The sequence below is a fragment of the Monodelphis domestica genome, chromosome 2, assembly GCF_027887165.1.
Source record: "Monodelphis domestica isolate mMonDom1 chromosome 2, mMonDom1.pri, whole genome shotgun sequence".
Lineage (NCBI taxonomy): Eukaryota > Metazoa > Chordata > Mammalia > Didelphimorphia > Didelphidae > Monodelphis > Monodelphis domestica.
Window position 1 is genome coordinate 418,479,169 of NC_077228.1, and position 21,390 is coordinate 418,500,558.

The 21,390-nt window shown below is 33.2% G+C and overlaps 1 long non-coding RNA gene across 1 annotated transcript in view; it reads right to left on the reverse strand.

The window, feature by feature from the left end:
* The window catches only part of LOC130457467 (uncharacterized), a 53,872-nt gene extending 34,087 nt beyond the window's left edge, over positions 1 to 19,785 (reverse strand). The window contains exon 1 of the long non-coding RNA XR_008916697.1: positions 19,541 to 19,785. This is a non-coding gene — a long non-coding RNA (uncharacterized LOC130457467). The remainder of the gene's footprint in view (positions 1 to 19,540) is intronic.
* Positions 19,786 to 21,390: the final 1,605 nt, after the last annotated feature.

Sequence of the window (21,390 nt, forward strand, 5' to 3'; positions counted from 1 at the left end):
TGTAGACTTCCAGACCACCAGGATGCCATGTGATTGCCCTGGACAAAATAATTTATGAAATTGTACCCTTGTGCTCTGTAACAAGCAATTTGCCTCATATAGGTGAATCATTTATTCACCCCAGCTCATCAAAGGACTAAGTTCCATCCATCAAGATACTCTTTTCTCTAAAAATGTTTTAAACACTTTCAGGAAAATGAGACTGACCTTGCCTGCCAGAAGAGAGAAAATCAAGCATGCACCCTTTTGGGAGTTTGATAGGTTTTCTCACCATGAAAAATAGCTCCAATATAATATTTTCATATTCAAAAATAACTTTATGATTATTACATATGGCAACCTTGACATTCAGATATTTGATCATTACCTTTATAGAGATAATATAGATAACATTTTCCCATTTTAAGACATTTCACAAAATAAAAATTTAAACCCATGGTTCATGAAACTATATTAAGCATTTCAAAATGATCAATTATCCCTATTTTCTAAAGATTAGAATTTGTTGCCTCATAGAAATTACTTTTATAAAGATAACCTCTGTTAAAAATGCAATGTGTCAAGTTGCAATACTACAAGTGATGGTGTTATTTTGCCGAGAAGCATGCAATAGCATTGCCTTTATCCACTTTTGTTGTTGTGTGATCTTAAAAAATATTCCAATTAATCTGTCATCTTATTTAAATGTAATATTTGACAAATTAATCATTTGTGGTAACAATAGGACAGTAATGGCCTTTCATCAATGCATTTGGTGAAATTTCCTCTAAGCATTGCCTTCCAAATATTTTCTGTGAAGAAAATATCACTTGCATACTCTCTTGGTCTGCCAAGTAATGAAATGATGATATCCTTAAACTATTCAGGTTACTGTAATTCCATTCTGTAGCTTAAAAAATGACATGCTATAATGAAATGACAAGACTTTTAAATTGTCAGGAATAGGATTAATTGTAAAGAGTTGTATGGGCAGATACTATAATGATGAAAAAAATAGGCAAGAGGAAGGTGAAAGGAATCATGGGCAAAAGATACAAAAAAATAAAGGATGACTCCAGAATAAATTAAACAATAAACATTTTTACATTCATCATGTAAACAAATGTAATATTCAGTCTTTTGCAAGAAAAAATATGTCAAGATAATAATAGCTGCCATTTATACACTTTCAAGTCACAAATTGTGTCCTATACAGCACCTCATTTAATCCTTATAATATCTCCCATTTTATAGATTAGAGAACTTAAGATCAGAGATGTGACATGACTTAGCCAAGGTCATACACCTATTAAATGAAACACCTGTGACACAAATCCACATCTTATGATTCTATAACTAATGATCTTTCTGCTTCCTTATAATGATTCACATGGTATTTCATTTTCATTCTGGTGATGGATGAACATGATCATTCACTAAAAAGAGTCTATAACTACTAAGTCTTTATCTCAAAGAGGTTAAAGATAGAGGAAAGAACCTACTGATATAAATACATTTATTGCATTCTTTTTGTGGTGGAGAACAAAATGGAAACTGAATTGATGTCCATAAATTGGGGAATTGCAGAACAAGTTGTGGCATATGATTGTAATGGAATACTATTGTGCCATAAGAAAAGGCAAATGATTACCAAAAAAAAATTACAATTGGAAAGACATATGAAGTTATACAAGTGAGTAGGACCAGGAGGATGGTGTATCCAGTAACAACAATAATTTAGGATGATCGACTGTGAATAATTGAACTATGAACAAGGCAAGGATCAAGGACAACTCTAAGAGACTCACGACATGAGAGGATATCCAGTGCCATAGAAGGAACCATGATAGAGTCTGAATGCAAATTGAAACATATTCTACTTGATTTTATCTGCTTTATAAATTTTTCTCTAGTGTAAACAAAATGTGTCCTCATGTCTTCACAATATGAACAAGAAAATATGTATTATATGATAATATATGTATACATATAAAACCTATGCCATATTACCTGCCTTCTTGAGGAAGGGAAAGGGGTGAGAAGGAAAGAGAGAACATTAATTTCAAAATATCAGGAAAGGATTTTCAGAAATTAATTGACATTTAATCTAGAAAATTATAATTTATAAAATAAAAAATGTTTATAATGTGAAATGTATTTCTTGACACTCAGACATCCTAACTGTTGAATTTTTGAAGTCTTCTAATTTTGAATGAAAGAATTCACTTAAAACCTGTATATGATAACTTCCCTCCTTTCCTGGGGAAGACATCAATGGATACAGAAAGCTGCATGTGCTGTTATACATGGTTGTATTGATTATTTTTGGTTATCTGTTTTTACTTGTTACTGGGAAAGGGTCATAGAACAATGGAAATGTATTAAGCAATTACTGGAATAGAAAAATAATTGAAGAATATCAATTTTTAAAAATATACTGAGTAAAAAAGTATTTACAAATGTGATTTAAAAATTAAAAAGATATGTTTCAATATATTGATAAAGTAGTCTGAACCACTGCTGAAATGCATTCAAGTTAAACTGCTAGTGTAGATTCCCTGAAATCCGATAAAGTGGTTTCTCCCAAACATTCAAGTTAACATTTTCTCATAAAAAGGTCCTGTCTGGATCACACTATCAAAGCTAAGACATTTTGCTCTCTTAATTTAAAGAAAAGGGGGGAAAAGGAAAAGAAAACAAGACAAGATAAAAGAAGAGAAAAAAAGAAAAAGAAATGAAACTGATAATTTAATGCTACCAAAAGCTATGGTGACCGAACTGTTTAATATGGATATTCTGGAGAAATTTAGTCATAGCAAGTAAAACCTCATGAATTAATATATTGGAAATACCTTAAGAAAGTTTCCATCTGTGAGTTATAACTAAGGTCAGCTATAATTTGGTATAATTGAGCATGAAGATAAGGATAGTTCATGGCAATGTCCTAAAAAAAAAGAGATAGAGGGGGAAAATATTTGAACAAAATTTAAATTAACTAGTAAACAATTCAGAGTTGAAAATCTGACATTTTAAAGAAATTAGAATGTTGAAAAGCAGTGATCTAAATGCTTACCCTTGGGAGGGCAGATTGAATGGCTGGCAAAATACTGACTGCCTAGAGATCAGGCTGCATTCAAAGACTGTCCGCCAAGTCTTTTCCTCATCTCTAGAGAAATTTGAAAATCAATATCATAGCAGACTTTTGTTATACTGTCCCTACTTTATTGAAACAAGAGATTAGATTCCTGGAAATACAACTGTCAATAAAGTATTTCTTCAGCTAGTAATATTCAAAGTTCCAGCTGCCAACATTAACTATTTAAGGAACTAAAGAAAAGGGAGAATACAGTCAAAAGATAAAGAATGGGATGCTTATTTGACTGTGTTGGAGAGACACAGGGCATAGTTGAATGAGAAGAGGAGTCAGAATCAGAAGACAGTTTAGAACCCAAGTTTGATGCGTACTCACTGTTAGATCTCAAGCATATCACTTTATGTTTCTGGGTCTCAGTTTCCTCATGTATAAAATTGGGTAGTTGGACTAAATGACCTCAAAGTCCTTTCTATCTCTAAATTTTATGACCCACAGGGCAATATATTTTAAAAGAGCAAGAGAGTGATTTGGCTATAACTAGTGTTGGAGAAGGTTGACATATGTTAATATTTCTCTCTGCCTATCCATTTTCATTTAAAAGGGATACATTTAAAAAATGTGATCCATAGAAGACAAACCCCAGGAAGAAAGATTCAATCATAAAAAAATAATTAATTGCCACTTGATAAGGAGAAGTTTGGATAAATAATGAGATTAAGGAAGGTGATTAGTATCCATTGACTTTGGGTAGTATGTCAGCTACTCTACCTTATAACTTAGTGCTCCCCATGATTGGAGAGCTAGAGTCATATAAGAACAGTCATTCACAAGTATAGTGCAGAAAAATAAATCATGGTAGAAGCAGACCCCTATCTGAGGGTAGGAAGCATGAAAGGACCTTTTAGGATAATCTTGAGAAGATAATAAATTCCCCTACTTCCTTGAAAGTACCTTTCAGATGACATTTTTAAAATATATGTATTGTTTGTTTTTAACACACAAAAAAACAACTTTGAGTTACAAATTCTTTTTCTCCCTTCCACCCTAACACCACCCACTGATATAGTATGACAAAAAAAAATTGATTTAGCTTCAATGTTTAATATCTACCATCTCTAGTTATAGTCTTTTGCCCATAACGGAGACTTAATAAATGCAAGTTGAATCATTATTGGAAGATTGTGGGAGACAAAAAGACTTTTATGCATATGTAAGATCACAAGAGAAGCAAATTCTAAAAGGCTAGAGGAAGGAAAGAAATGGAACTGCCATACTAAAATCCTCACAGCACATTTTAAAAGGCAGAACTGCACTATCATCTCTGTATATATTTCCAGCCTAGACCCTTCAATCTAGACCTAGCTAAAGGTTCCTTGTGTTGGTCACTTCACTGTCTCTGGAGGCAGAAGGAATATGAAGCTAATGGAAGTCAAAGGACTCCAACTTAAAATTTATGATGACTATTAGCTCCAAATTATATTTTAAACTCTCGAGTGGTACAAGGGAAAGTATGGTGGATTATGGAATCAGAAGATCTAGGTTCAAATGCCAACTCTGACAGGCTCTGCTCTATCTGCCATCCTTGCTCATATCATTTCACTTATCTGGACCTCAAATTGATCATCTATAAAAATGAGAAAATTTAGCTTGATCAGTGGTATTAAACTCAAATAGGAAAGGAGGCCACTAATTGCTACATTCAGAACCCAATAGGGCACATATTGATCTATTTTTAAAAATAATATATTTATATATTTATTAACTTTTATGTATTTTATTAAATATTATTATATTAAATTAAATGTTTTCTTTTACCAAATTTATTTATTACTAAATTTACTTTATTACTTGCTTAAATAATTTAGTTAATTATTAAATAGGCTATTGTTATTTTAATATATTTATTATTCCATTAAATATTTTCCAATTACACTCAATTCTGTTTCAAGACACCCTCAAAAATCTTCTGGGTCACATGTGACCTATGGGCTACCTTTGAACTAGATGAACTCTAAGGTACCATTTTTCTAATATAAATCTATAATCTCTGATCTCTATCCATCCATTCCCATCCCAAATTAGTGACAACTTTAGATGCTCTTAAAATTAGGAGAAAATTATATCTAAGATGGAGAACAAGAAGGGCACTTTTTGTGTAGCCCTTTACCAGATAAATCAGTTCCATTGATATTATAGATGTTCCATAATGCTTTATTCTCTGTAATCTTTGTACCTTCTTCCCATTTTACTCTGAAGTCTGTGCTATAGGTTTCATATAGTGGACACACCAAAGATGGGAGCAATCCATAGCAAGAAAGATCATATAAGAGGGAACTCTAGTCAATTTTGTATAGGATTATGTATTAAAAATGGGAAAGGAAGGAAACAATTAGACTATGATATTTTGAAGAGCAATAGGAATTGTATTTTGCCTAAAATACGAGTCAATTAGGAAATTTGAACATAGTTTTGCAGGAAGAAAAAAAAAAGATTGATGTTTAACAATTAATTATTTCTAAGCATTACTTTTGAGAAAATCAGAGTTGAGAAAAAAGCAAGTACAACAGAGAATAAAAACAAGAGAATTTAAAAAGAAATGTTTGTTTTTTTTTTTTTAAATGAACATCTTGAAAGGTCTAAATGTTGATGAAGAATTTAGCTTCTGGAAAGTGGAGAAGATGCAATTGTCCGGATTTTACTCTCTTGAAGGTCAGTAATAAAACAAAGAGAGACAAATTAACGTTTTGGCCATTCAAAAAAATGAAAAACAGCCACAGGAACAATAACAACTCATACCCTAAGGAAAGAGAGGAAAGCTAGGGTATAATTTGCCAAAATTATAACTGCAGTAAGATGAAAGAAAATATTTCAAACATAGAGGTGGATTCAGGGGACAATAGAATTGTTGTTGTTTTTGTTGTTTATTTGTTTGTTCTGTTTTATTTTTTTGACCTTTATTTGGCCGAGGAAGGCTTTAAATAGAAAAGATTGTAGTGATAGAAGTTCAGTGAAGCAACAAGACACTGGCTGGATTCAGTGAAGAGAAGGAAGGTTCTTGAAGGGGGAGGTAGAACCAGAGAGAACTGTGCCTAGAGGAAAATGAACTATAGCTTTTAAAACTTGGCTATGAAAGAACCAAAAATAGAATAGAAAAGAAAATGACTTAGTGATTTGGATCTGAGCTGGGATAGAGTGAGCAGAAAAGATAAAATTCAGATTATACCAAGCCATGTGGATGCAGATACTTAGAGTTGATTTCATTCCTTTTCCCTCTTTCTTGTTCCTTTTTTTTTTTTCAAAAAAGATCCAGTGGTGGAAGGAGAAATAATTAAAACTGGATTGGTGTGGAAAGCAATCTTAACAATATAACCTTAAATATAAATAAATTTGACCTTTGCATAACATTAAAGCAGTTAGTAGGATCAACAGATGGAGCACTTGTGCTGGATTAAGGAAGACTTTAGTTCAAATCTGACTTTATATATTTACTATCTATATGATCCTGAGAAAGTCACTGCTATCTGCCTCAATTGCCACAACTTTAAAATGAGGATAACAATAACACCTGACTGCAGGGACTGCAGTTTTAAGTGAGGTTATATTTGCAAAATGCTTAGAACAATGCCTGCTGCATAGTAGATGCTTAATAAATGTTTCTTTTTCTTCTTAGCCTCCTCCTCTTCCTTCTTTTGTTACAAAATGGTGTGGCACATTGGGTTAAGAAGCAAAACCTAACAAATTCCTATGGGATATACACTTAAATGAATAAAAACACCTATAATTAACACTTAAATGTATCAATGATCTCAGATATTCCTCTGTAGTTACCAATTATGTAGATTACAACCCAACCCATTCCTACCCATCCTCTATGACCTGTGTCCATGTTTTCCCAAGAGTTTACCACAAAAAAAGCCCATTGAGTTTCCTGCGGTCCTTACTCCCTTTAATCTGACATTTTGAAAGTAACAGAGGAGCATTCACTATCTCGCTATAATTCTTTGTCCTGACCATGTGACCAGCTGATTTCTTTCTACCATTAAATTTTTTATTAGCATGTTTTACTCATTTTCATCTTCATCTTCAGCACTACTTACTGGTTATATACTGGACAGCTAGGTGTCACAGTGGATAGAGTGCCAGGCTTAAAGTCAGGAAAACTCATCTTTCTGAGTTCAAATCTGACCTCAGACAATTACTAGCTTTGTGACAAGTACTTTGACATTAGAAATGGGTGAATTAAAGAAGAAATCACAGGGAAAATAAGTAATTATATTAAAAATATTAAAAATAACAAAGAGGCAACATATAATTTTGAGGCTATACTTAAAGCAATACTGAACATTTTTATCAACTAAAGTGCAGATAATATAAACAACTTGAGGAAATGCCTTAAAATAAAAAATAAAATCCTAGAAAATCAGGAAAATGATATTTCCAAAAGAAATGAAATAAAAAATATCAAAAATAAAAGTCATTGAGCTAATAAATACAAAAAAGTATTTTAATAGCAATATAATAAAACATGTTAATAATTGGCTGGCCATCAAAAAGTAAAAGGAGAAAATAAATTGCCATGAAAAAAGTGAAAAATGAGATTTTACAATGAATAGAAATAAAAATAAAGAAAATTATGAGAACTACTCAGTTATATGCCAATGAAAATAAAACTTTAATGAACCAAGAAAAACATTAAAAACTCAGAGTAACAAAACAATACATATGTGTGTGTGTATATATATATATATATAAATATATATATATATAATGCAAATAACTTCTCTAAAAAGCAAAAACTAACCAAAGCTTAAATAAACTCTAGAAGAGGGGTGGGAAACAAGTCCAGATGTAAGTGAATCCTATCAAACATTTAAAGTCTATTTTCTTAGCATGTGATTAACTACAGGAAGGCTTGTTATCCAAGGATAATTAGTACCAGAAAAAAATCCACTTAAAGCAAATCCACTAACATTTCATAGTAAATAGAGAAAACAAAATGTTACTTCAGAACTTTATTTTGAAAAAAAGAAACTAAAAAAGCTGAAAATGTCACATATTACCCAAATTTAGGTTATAAGTGCCATAATTTTCTAATTTCCAGAATAAACAAAGAAGGAATCAAATACTGATGACTTTTCATGAGCATTTTTCCCCAGAACAAAATTGCATGACAGCCTGATACAACAACCTTTTTTTTCCACATTTGACTTTTACAGAAAGATAATAAAGAGGTTCATTGCTGCAAAAATATTCTGTGACCTCATTAATTTTCCCAAGGGCTTCTCTTGTGTAGAAGTCAAATTATACTCTTTTGAAGGTTCACTGACAATAAGTAGCAGAAGATATTTGAAAGTATGTGGGTATAAACATTAGTGTTAAGCAGGGAGGGATATCTGAGTAGGCATTTGTTTTATAAGTGGTCTTTTCATGAGGGAATATTTTCATTTTATAAAGACCTTTGCTTTCCTATTGAGAAAAGCAAACATTGTTTTTGTGTTTTATATTTGATTTCATCCTATAATTGATTTAGTTCTACAACTGTCCAAGTCATAGTTCTTTTGTCTCTGAACTTAGTTCAGAATTTCAGTTGGCTTGTAACAAGTCCAGTTTAGATATCCAATTTTCTTGCTAAACACTTTTTCTATTCTTGCCTCAGGAAAATATGTTATTTTTGGAGGATGTTTGTGAATCTCAGGGAATCTGGACTAATGTCTTTACACCATGGATATATCATTGAATTATAACTGGTTTATGGTCCACCATCTCTAACCTTGAAAGTGGACTCAAACAATGAATTTTCTTGCTCAAAGATTATTGATGGTCCCTTATTCCCAATTTCTAACCACTCATGTTGTCCCACATGCCTCAACTCTGTGACCAATCAAGTTGTTCTCATCCCTATGATGCTGCCAATTGTATTATTTCCCTGATCTCTCTCTCTCTCTCTCTCTCTCTCTCTCTCTCTCTCTCTCTCTCTCTCTCTCTCTCTCTCTCTCTCTCTCTCACACACACACACACACACACACACACACACATTCTCTTTCTTGTTCTCTCTCATCTACTCTTGTTCTATGCTTATGAGAATGAGTTACATATTGTTCTAAGAGTCTTTTGGCTAACTGAAGCAGTCATTAGACCCCTTCTATTGGCCAGTTCATGCCTTATTGATAGACTATTACCTTGCTTGCAGAATATTTGTCACAGGCTACTTTTATGGAATTTCACTTGTTCACTATGCAATGCTATAGGGAGAGTTGAGTAGATAGGAAAGAATGGTAAACTCAGAGGACAACATGAAGTCTTGAGTTCCAGTTTCCCTTCTGATACAAGTGAGAAAGTCTATGAAAGACATAAGAGTTGAAGATTTGCATTGGTGAAGGTTATTTCCTTGCCAGAAGTGCTCTTGCCACAATGAAATAAATAATGGATACAATTGATTTGGCTTTGTTACTGAATTCTGATATCGAAATTCTCAGATAACAAGAGCCTCCTCTATTTCAGTCTTGAAAATCAGTCAAACTGTGCCTGAGATATGGCATAATAGAGTAATACTTCCATGAAGAAATCTGGAGTTGATTCACTTCTACCACTAATTAACTAATTAGGCCAGTCACACAACTTATTTGCTTTTATATGAAGAAAATGTTTCCACATGCTCTATATTTCTTATTCTAAGACATCAGCTAACCCCATCTCACTTACTGTCTCTAACTCCTATAATGAAATAGAATTAGTTACTTGCTTGTTAAGGTGTGGAGTATATATGGTTTTTCCTCATAGTTCTACAAACCATTCCTTGCTGAGATGATACAGTGAAGTTCAAATCATTTATTTTCTTAATTCATACCTTGAATTTGGACACAAGTCATTTGACTCAAAATCAGGACACTATGCTACAGGTATGATCACTTATAGTTTTAGAGAGGGAATAGGCAGGCTTTCTCCCACTTCAGTTATACATTTCAAAGGTCAACAATTTGTACCATTAGTAGTTAGTGATTCAATACAAAGTCATGAACAGGAGAAAGAAAAACTTAAGAAGTGGTAAAGGACTTTCAACAGCAATGCAAATTACCTAACAATAGATTCTGGAAACACTATGTACAGGCAAATAATATGTAAATACTCTTTTGAACCTTCTAATTTTATCAAATGCTTAGAAATGACCCTCAATAAGCAAAACCTAGACACAGAGGCATATGTTTACAGTAAATAAATAATACAGTAAATAAATAAATAATAAATAAAGGCAGGATTACATTCAAGGCAGAATTGGAAAGCAACATAAAAGATTGCATTCAGGAAATATATTCCCTAGCCTTGTCTCATTATGTGCTCAATCTCTTTGAACCTTTTATTTTGGTGTCCTCTTTCTTTTTTACCTGAAACCCTGCCTTTTCCTCTAGGTTCCTGCAATCCTACATTGCTCTCTCTACTTGGAATCAAGAAGTCCTGATCTGAGGTCCTATCTCAAACACTAACTATAGAACCCTTGGCAAGTCATTTGCCTTCTCTTGGTTCTATATTTTTTTATCAGTAAAATGGGGATAATCTAATTTATAGCAATTGCTACTGTGAGGATCAAATTAGATATTATCTGGAAAATAATTTTTGAAACTTAAAATTTTATAGATATTTCAGTTATTATCCTCATTGTCCATCATCATCATGGTTCCCATATTTCCTCTGTCCCTCCAGCAAGCTATCAAGGAATTCTAATTGGAATAATACAACCATATCCCCTCCATCTTGAGCAATATCTGCCTTTTAACTCTTTTCCCTTTCCTAATCTCCACTATAAAGACATAATTTGTGTTTCATTATTCAGGGAACTATACCTAGATATTATAATTGGAAAGGGATAGCTAAACTCATTGTGATGATCTCATATCTGATGTTACCCCTCCAGGATTTTTTTCACATAGACACAGAACAATTACATAATTATTCAAGGAAATGAATCTCAAATGTTAGATTTTCAGGGGCTGGTGATAAGGGAGGTGATTTTTGAGCAGTAGGACTTAAGTTGTGCCCTTCAAATCAGAGCACTTTATATCCTGAATGCAATAAATGCTCTAAAGACTTCAATTAAAAGAACATTCTCTTCTGGGTCTTCAATAGATGTGGCTATACAGAAATGGTCACCAAGTTGCATCTCCAAGGGTCTTGAATTTATGATTATGAGTGATTAGTATCTTCTTTCCATTAGTCAGATTCTTTATATTACTCCTTCTCTCTCATACAGCAACTCTTACTCAACTAAAATTGCATTAGTGATTTTCATCTAATTCCATCTCATAAGAATATATACCTTCTATGGCTTATTACTGATTCTTTTAAATAGCAAATCAATTATAACATAATTAAAATTTTCTAATTCATTACATACCACATGTCTCACATAATGCTAGGTACTATCTTATGTATAGAGACTCACATTGATATTCTTATGAATCTATCACTTTATCTGATTTTTCCACTAATTGAGATTATGCCTCTTTCATCTCTTGTGATTCTTGTCCATGTCTTTCTATAATTACTTAATAAATATATATAATTATTATATGATAAACCTTTCTCTGGTTCATTTAATATTTCAAATACCTTTGTAACATTTGACCTAACTACAACTTATTGCATATTTTCATACATTGAAACAGGCATTTCTATGCTCCCAAATCTACCCTATCCTTTCCATTTATTTTTTGTCATGCATCTCCTTTCTAACATGTTTTATGCAATTATTTGAACATGTTATTTGTAAACTAATTTACATGTTCAATCGGTTTCTATGCCATTGTGCCCATGTGTCTTTAAATGGGACATATGTTTACATACATATGTTTGCTGAAATTTGCTACACAAAATTACTAGACAAAATAGGAATACAGTATTATATTGTTGCCATTAGGAACAAATATAGCCTTCCCAATTTGGCATTTAAAATATTTTATAATTTGGCCCTTGCCTACTTTTCTAGACTAAAAACACAGTGAACTTTGACAAGATCTAAATTTCAAGTTAATTTAATACACTCATTGTTCCTTGCATACAACATTACATTTGCAGACCCTTTTCCCTATGACTTGAATTTATTCCTTCCTCATCTCAGTCTTGTAGATTCCCTAATTTCATTCAGATCTCAGATTAAGTGGAACTTCTTAAAGCCTTTCCTTATTTTGCCCTCCAGGTACTTATGGCCCTCCACTAAAATTACTTTGCATTTATTTTAAATATATTTTATTTTTATTAATGAGTAGTCATATTCCATCCCAGTGGAATAAAATTTTCTTAAAAGCAAAGCTTGTTTTATTTTTCTTTTGTATTTCTAGAATCTTTGAGTGCTTGGAAGGCAATAGACACTTAATGAGTGCTTTATAATTGATTTTACTCTCAAAGTAAAAAAAAAAGAAAGAAAACATTTTAAAGCTATACTTCTGAGCGAAGTCGACGTCTTGCCGCTGCCCATGAACACCGGCACCAGGCCACAACTGCACCTCCCGTAACAACTGGTGTCCCATGCCCCATGTGCCACAAACTGTGCGCCTCAGCCTTTGGACTCCAAAGCCACATGAGGGTACACGTAGATGAAACTGCACAAAGACAATAGTCATTCTTGATCACCGAGAGACTACTATATATATATATAGATATATATATATAATTTAAAATATATTAAAATATTTTCTTTAACAAAAACCTCATTGACCTCATTCATTTTATTTATTTATTTAGAAGATTTCTCCATGGTTACATTATTTATGATTTTTTTCTCTTCCCTCCCCCACTCCCAGAGATGACAAGTAGTTCCACTGGGTTATGCATGTATCATTGTTCAAATCCAATTTCCATGGTATTCATATTTGCAGTTAAGTGAACTTTTAACATCACTCCTCTAATCATATCCCCATCGAAATCACATGATAGATCATATGATTCCCTTCTGCATTTCTACTCCCACAGTTCTTTCTCTGGATGTGGATAGCATTCTTTTATATTTTATTGTATCACAGTGTATCAGTCTCTGTGTACAATGTTCTCCTGGTTCTGCTCCTTTAACTCTGCATCAGTTCCTGGAGGTCATTCCAATTCCCATGAAATTCCTCCAGATCATCATTCTTTTCAGCACAATATTATTCCATCACTATCAAATACCACAATTTATTCAGCCATTCCCCAATCGATGGACACTCCCTCATTTTCCAGGTTTTTTTTTTTTTGCCATGCTATAAATAATAAATTTTGTACTCATATTTCTCCTTGTTATCTCTTTGGGGTGAAAACCTAGCACTGCTATGGCTGGATTACAGAGCAGGCAGTCTTTTAACACCCTTTGAACATAATTCCAAATTGCCCTTCAGAATGGTTGGGTTAATTCACAATACCACCAGCAGAGTATAAGTGACCTCAATCTTAAGCTCTAAGAATGTACACTTATACTAAGTGTCTTTTCATAGATGCACATACACACTTATATATAGGATATGACACTATTCCATTGAGATTCTCATATGCATATAGTAATGGGATATTAAAAATATATCAGATTAAAAAATATAGGTCTTTTTTCTTCCTGTACAACTTGGGATCATGAACAAACCACAATTTGTTGATTGCCATCTAGCTTTCCTTGCTTTTTCTCTTATTTAATTCTGAATTCACCTCTCTGTGTATTACATTTTTGTTAAAGATTTATATACAGATTATTTAAATCTCTCAAAATGTATCTTATATTTTGGACAATAGAATATTTTAACTTATTTTTCCTTTTGTAGATAGTTAAGCCAAATTCTTGGCATACTGTTAATGTCAAGAGAACATAAGGAATTATCCAGGTTTTTTGGATGGACTACATTGATGAATTTCTAAGGAAGCCAAGGATAAGCATATCACAAGATAGAGAAGCATCAGTGGATTAGATATGCATCATTTGGATTGGAAACTCACATCAATGTGATCACAAATGTTCGGGACACATTAACGATCCAAATACAAATTATCATGAGTATATAAGCAAAGAAATAAAAACCAACATTAGTGGTCTAATTATCTTCTGACAAACATTGGGAAACATTTCCAAATGAATCATTATCAATTTTAGTACAACCACAACAGAAAAGATCAGTAACAAATACTGTGGGATCAGAAGAAAGAGAGGTCTGTGGACAATACAACTGAAGGGCAATGGAATGAATATAGGTCACAAAGATTCCCACTGAACATTGTCAGTTGCCATCTCAGCACCTGAATTGAAAATAGTTTGCTCTTAGATCCTCTTATATTTGCATTTTATGGTCTTCAAGATATGACACTTCTACCCAAAACATTAGTTTTTCATTCAGCCCCTTCTGATATAGATGGATGATTTTGGCATATAGATATAGGTATCTATGTCATATCTATCTATCTATCTATCTATCTATCTATCTATCTATCTATCTATCTATCTATCTATCTATCTTTCTTTCTGTCTGTCTGTCTATCTATCCATCTATCTATCTATCCATCCATCTATCCATCTATCTATCTATCTATCTATCTATCTATCTATCTATCTATCTACCTATCTATCTATCTATCTATCTATCTATCTATCTATCTATCTATCTATCTATCCATCATCTGTTTCTATCCCTATCAGTATATTTTGTAACATAATTAGGCCCTGTGACAGATTACACACACACACATATAAAATATCTATCTACCTCTTTATCTACCATCTCTCTGTCTTACAGTAAATTTCATTATGTTCCTTATCTCTTCAATAATTGTGCTTGAATACCTCAAAGCAGTATAGAGGTGAAAAAATGGTTTATTAAAAGTTATACTAGAGAGGTACAGTCTCTAACTGATACCACCAATCTGAGAAAGTCTTCAAGTAAGGGCCTAATGGCAGAATATATGTCTCTATTGCAGGGATTAGCTTAAAATCAGAAAAAAAAAATAAAACATCATCAGAGGCCTTACCTTAATAAATTTTGGCCACACAAATTCTTGGAGAGACTATAATCTCTATCAATGAACAAAATATCCATGCAGATGAAATCTTGGATCCTTAAGGAAGATAAAGCTCTTTAGAAAATATATTTACCAAAATTTAGGTGCTAACTTGAGCAATGTTTTCTTTTTGATTCTTTCCTAATGACTAAAGCCTCATACTAAAAAAATGCTGTGGCCTCTTTCATTTTATGAAAAATATTATTTTATATAAATAAAAAACAATTCAATTTACTGTGAAATGTAAAATTGATAGTTGGAGCTTTCTCTATTTTCAGCTTCCTAATGGCTTATAATATTTCAGATTGACCTCTTTAATCTTTCTCAGTATTCTTTTACCCTCTGACTCCAGTAGCTAAGAATAATCCAGAATGTCCCATGTAAGATTTGTCCTTGGGGCTTTGCTTGTCATATACAGATGTCAACAGAATTTTATAAAAGAATATGAAAACTTCCCCCACCTCATACCCTTGGCAATATTGATATTCTTATCATTAATAATTCAATTATATTTTACTTGCTAAAAAGTAATTAGCTGCATGACCTGGATTTTCCCCCATAAGCATGATTGTTTATAATACTCAGGAATACTTTATGTCTATTTTTTAAACTGATAGTTACATCTCTATGAGACTCAAGTTTAAGTATATCATTGATCTCATTTGAGTTTCTCTGAGTTTTCTTGTAATTGAAAAAAATAACTCACCAGTAGATTAATAACATTAAATGCTGATATGCTCTTATTTAAAATGGAATCATGGAATGCAATTCTGATCCTTCCCAATCCCTTCAAATTGTCCTACATTTACACATCTTTCATAATAATAAAGCTATTAGCTTCCACAAATTTTGTAACTGAGGATTCTAATACTCTTAACTGTCTTACAAAAAGCCTATGTCTAGTACTCTTTTCTTTTTCTTCTAAATTTCCTCAAGCCTCCAGAACTAAGGTTACTATTCAGAGCAATAATTTCAAGATCATACTTATAAGCTATGCCAACACAACTAGTTAAAAAGTAAAGAATTACAAAATGAGTTGTTTCATCTATTCCCTCAACAAATAACCACTCAGATTGATTTGCTTCACTAACTCAAATGTAGTTTTTGTTTTGTTCTCTTGAGAAGCCAATAACATAAAAAAGATAAAATTGCATTTCTCTACTGAAAATCTGATATTAACAATTTATCTAATGACTGCTTTATTCATAGAAATTGAGTATTTCTTCATGTAGGGGAGATACTTTCTCCATTCTTATTAAAAAATACAAATCAATTTATACCTACTACAAAGGGTACTGGACAATACAAGAAAATGAGAAATGTGAAAATAGATAATATGTTAGAATAAAAAGAATACATATGTTTTTGGTTAGATAAGGATCTAGATGACCCCTGGGCAAGACATTTAACCTCTCTTGACTTCAGTTTCCCATTTATGAAATTAGAGAGTTGTACTGGATGATCCTTAACGTCCTTTCCAGGTCAAATTCTATACTATTTCTTCCCAGTGTGACTTTAAATTAATAAGACCAATTTTCACATGTGACTAATGGAAATAAATCTTATTAATTTATAGTCACAGCTTATATTTGGTTGCTGTAGTTCAATATTTTAGGATTGAAATATTTAGAGAAAGATAAAAATCTCTACAAAATCACACGTCTCCTATTATAATGTTTACACAAGGGAGCTGAAGTTCCAATTCCAGAAAAAAATTAAAACAAATAAAATTCTCAGGAATATATATTTTACATGGAATTCTTGACTGTATTACCATACATTTAAAGGCAGAAAGAACTGCTAATAAGTGGAAATGTTTGGGAAGAGGAAGTAGGATTGGGGGAAAAGATGTTTTTGGCTTTGTTTTATAAAGTAGACAGATTTGGACTCAGATCTGCATTTTCAGATCTCTGGAGAGCTCCTCTTGTGGAAACTACTACCACAGATTAACAATTTGTTAGCAATTAACAATTTGTAATTTAGAATTCTGGAGATTTCTGGGGATGCCAAGAGATTCAGTGAATTGCTCAGGGTCACATATAGGTGCCAGATTTATCATTTGAAAGCAACTTCAACCTTCTCACTCCAGCTACTATACTAAACTGAGTCCATCTGACTGATTTAACTATTTCCTTTTGTTTTTCCAAATGAAGAACATCACTTCCTCCCACTTACACACACTCCTCATTGAATAGGTTAATAGCAATAGAACTGCATATAGCTTGTATTCCCAGTTTATGTAGCCCAGAAAAGGACACATGCCCTGGGGCATGTCCTGTATAAAAAGAGAAAAAGAATAAAGTCCATTGTGAGCCTACCTAAATTGATCTTTTAAAGGACAGCAAGCTACTTGAGAAACTTGTTGAAGCACATTCTAAACAAGTTAGGCATCTTTCAGGCTATTCAAATTCTATTTAGCAAATCCATACTCTTAAGTTCAATAATTGCTAAATTAAGACTCTATAAGATTACCAGGGAAAAAAGCTTCTCCTGGCATCTCATATCACTGCCCAACACTTCTTAGCATTTAATCTACTTGTCCGATAAAATTATATTACTCTTCTGTCTAAAACAGCAGATGTCACTTTGAGAAGTGTCTGGTTTACAAAGGCTACCTTAGTGTGGGGAACAGCTTTGCTCATTGTCTACAAACAGATGGAGAAGACATCTCAATTTCCCACTAGGACAAAAAATATATAAAACATTTCTGGTTCTTTGTAGCCATAGACCTAAGCCTTGAGAGAATGGGGAGTTTGTCAAATAAACATATAACGTGAGATTTTTTTATGAAAAAGCTGAAAATAAAAGAGCCCTGAATCCAATCTTTTAAGAATCACCCCACCTACTTTTCAACAAACGTTACTTAGTTGAGAGAAACTTTTTTTAAACATTTACCCATGAGTCCCTAGCCAGGAGTAAGAGATCTATCTGTGTTTAGAGATATAGATCAGGGGATCAATTCACTGTCTTTATAAATTACAACTCACAGACTGTCTCTTCTGTTTTAGACTTCAACAAGCAGTACAGTAGCTAGTTGTCCTATTTCTGACTGGTGTCTGTCAGCAAATGAAACTGTTGGTATAATTGGAAAGAAAACTTACAACGCAGCGATTGTGTCCTTGAAACAAGGCGTTGAGAACTATTTAATTTTTCCCCCTCCTCTATACCTCTCTCTTTTCCTCCTTCCCACCTGTCTCCTTCTTCTTATTTCATGACTGTAAAAGAGAAACATGCAGTGCATCCTATCAAGAATGGGAAATTTCTTTTGCACATAGCTTTAATTTGATTGTCTATGATTCTGTAGGCAAACACCAGAACACTGAATTGCACACAACGTCTGCAGTCACATCATCTGTGGCCACAGATGGAAAACAGCCTGCACAAACAGGAGGTATTGCTAACCAGGTGGAATTCCAGTTTCAATATGTTTGAACAAATCATTGGGTAACATAAAGCCACTAGCAACTGTGCTGTGCTAGAGAGGGTTCATGAGAAGGTCCTTTTAGGTTCCTTACAAAAAATAAAAAGAGAGAGATTTAAAAAGGAAACCTTTAGTCTCTTTCTAAAACTTTCATGCTATTTCTACCTGTTTATCTCTGATATTTTTCCTCATTTTCTTGCTGGAGCATCCCTGTCCACCTTACCCTGCACTTCTTTGAGTTTAGAATCACCTTAGGCACAGGCTGAATAATGTCATAAAGGGAAGAGAGACAACACCACCCAGGCACTGGAACTCAATTCTGAGAAGAGTTCAATGACTCATGCTTAGAAATGTTGTCATCTGCAAGAGGTCTGACCTTGTTTCTTATTACCCTTTATTTTAGCAAAGAACATTTGACTCTGGCAATTCCAATGGGTTGATCAGTGTTTTGGGGCGAGGAGCAATTTCCTGTAATTGTCCTTCTCCTTTCTTTCCTTACAGCTTCTCACTAAGTGACCAGAGTAACTAACCCCTGGTGTCCTTTGATAATCAAGGAATCCAGGTATGACACTCATGAAGCTGTGGACTGCCTAATGACGCTGGTTTCCAAGTCCATCTTGTTGAAGTGATATTGACCTTGAAGGAGTACATAGGTGCTTCCGCATCAAGAAGTGAGACTAAATAGAGTCCCGCATTTTAACTTTGACCTTCCAGACCTCCTCAGGAGTGAGTCATGGAGCAGGAAAGGAAAATCTGTGCTCCAGTATAGATTTATTTTTCCCTTAGCTTAAAATATTTCTGGCTTCTAGCAAAATTCCAAATACAGTTCCAAAGGGGAATATATATGTTAAAGAAATTATTTTTTAAAAGATATGTGTTTAATATTCATTCATCCATGTGTTTATTCATTTATTTGTACATAAAAATGCTTTTATTTTGTACCCTAATGCCCCAACTTGGGGAAAACACACAGAGACACACACATGCACAAAGTCTCCTTCAATTTCAGGCTTCTATACATCTATCCATCCTATATAGTACTTTACCTTCTGATGATGACCAGAATATCAATGTTGGGGAGGGAAGAGGAAGCTTTTTTCCTTTTATCAGCTGGAATCAACCCTTCTCCCAAAGCCTTTCCATTTAATGCTAGCAGAGGATTGTCTCTTTGCCTTTAAAAGTTAAATCCACCTTCATCACACAATGAGAGAAGAAGTGAAATTAAACTGCAGTGTGTTCCAGAGAAGAAAATCTACTTTATTTATCTCTCAGTCCTACTTTAACATACACTGACCTAATTACAGCCCACACCAGGAAAGCTAGCAAAGCTAAAGGTGTGCTTCTGCCACCTAGTGGTGTTTGTTCACCACTGTTTCCCAAGCCCTCACTCCAAATCCATCCCCCCAAACCCCCCCTTTTTTTTGTATGTCTAGCACATAAGTGCAAATGACCTTCTCTAGTCTCTCTGCATGATTGCTAGGGATATGCATCCTGCACTGTTTCATCCTTTTGGAGATTCAAAATGGAATGGTTTGACTAAAAATCTATATTTAGGGAAGGTTAAGTTATCTCCTTTTAGGAGGAGCAATAGCTTGAAAGCTGTTTTAATAAGGTACTGTGACATTTCAGAAAAGTTAAATTGAAAATGGTATAGCGAATATTAGCAGCTATTAAGACATTTTTAAAAATATATAAATGATATGTTGAACTTAAAATATTTAAAGCCATTAACACTAATCTCTTCACCTATCTATCCCTCACTCCCCCCCCCCCCCCCACAGAAAAAGGTAAGTATTTTTGCACAAGAGTGAGGACAGTCCTGGCTATTTATTTGTGTGTCACTTTTTTTGTTTGTTTAGGGCAGGGAAGGAGGTGGACATTGATGATTATTTGCTTCCCTTTCTTCTAGCTTCATTAAAAAGTTATTGATCAGTTACTTGAAAGAAATGCTTAGAGGAAAAGAGTAGTCAGCCCTTAATTAACCATGCTAATTAAGACCAGGGAAAGGATCCCAGGAAAAAAAATGAAGCCCACTGATAACCTTCAAATCTTAACTGAGTTAACCTTGGCCCTCACCAAACCATTATAAAGGCAAGTCTTCCAGTGGAGGTACTGAAATGTCCTCCATACATAACAGCCATGAAGATGAAAAGCAGAAGGTCAGAAAGTCTGACAATATGACGTATGAATTATCAATTACTGCATCATCCAAATGAGAGATACTTAAGATCAAATAAAAATCCTGTTCTGCAACACAATGAACATCTTTTCTTAGATCTAACTTTTTCATTGTGTTATCATTCTGGCTAAATACAATCCTTAGAGTATTATGGCCAGAAATTAATTTGTTTTCTCCATCAATGGTATCATCAAAGCAGCTATATAGAGGGCTGTATTTGGAATCAGAAAGATTTAAATTCAAATTCAACCTCAGATAAGTAACCAAACATTTGACCTTGGAGAGGGCATATAAATTCTACCTCAGTTTTCTCATCTGCAAAGGAGATATTAATAGTAACTTAGCCCTAAAGTTGTTGTAAGGATCAAATGAGATATTTGTCAAGTGCTTTAAAAATCTTATAAATAGCTCTAGAAATAATATGATTGTTATTATTAATCCACAGCAACATTAGTTATCATACAGAGTGTATTATCTCAGCTTGGGAGATATAAGCTTCCCATAAAAGCTTCATGACCTATAATGTCATTAAATTGTTAGATTTCAAATGGATCAGGATTATACAAGAGTATTCTTGATATTGTTCTGGGAATAACGATTATATGCTAATAGAAATATATAATTCTCTGAGGGATGTCAGTTTTATCAATAACTAATTTGAATATTTTAGCCTAAATTGAGATTTTTGCCTGAATATTCATATTGTATACTCTGTTT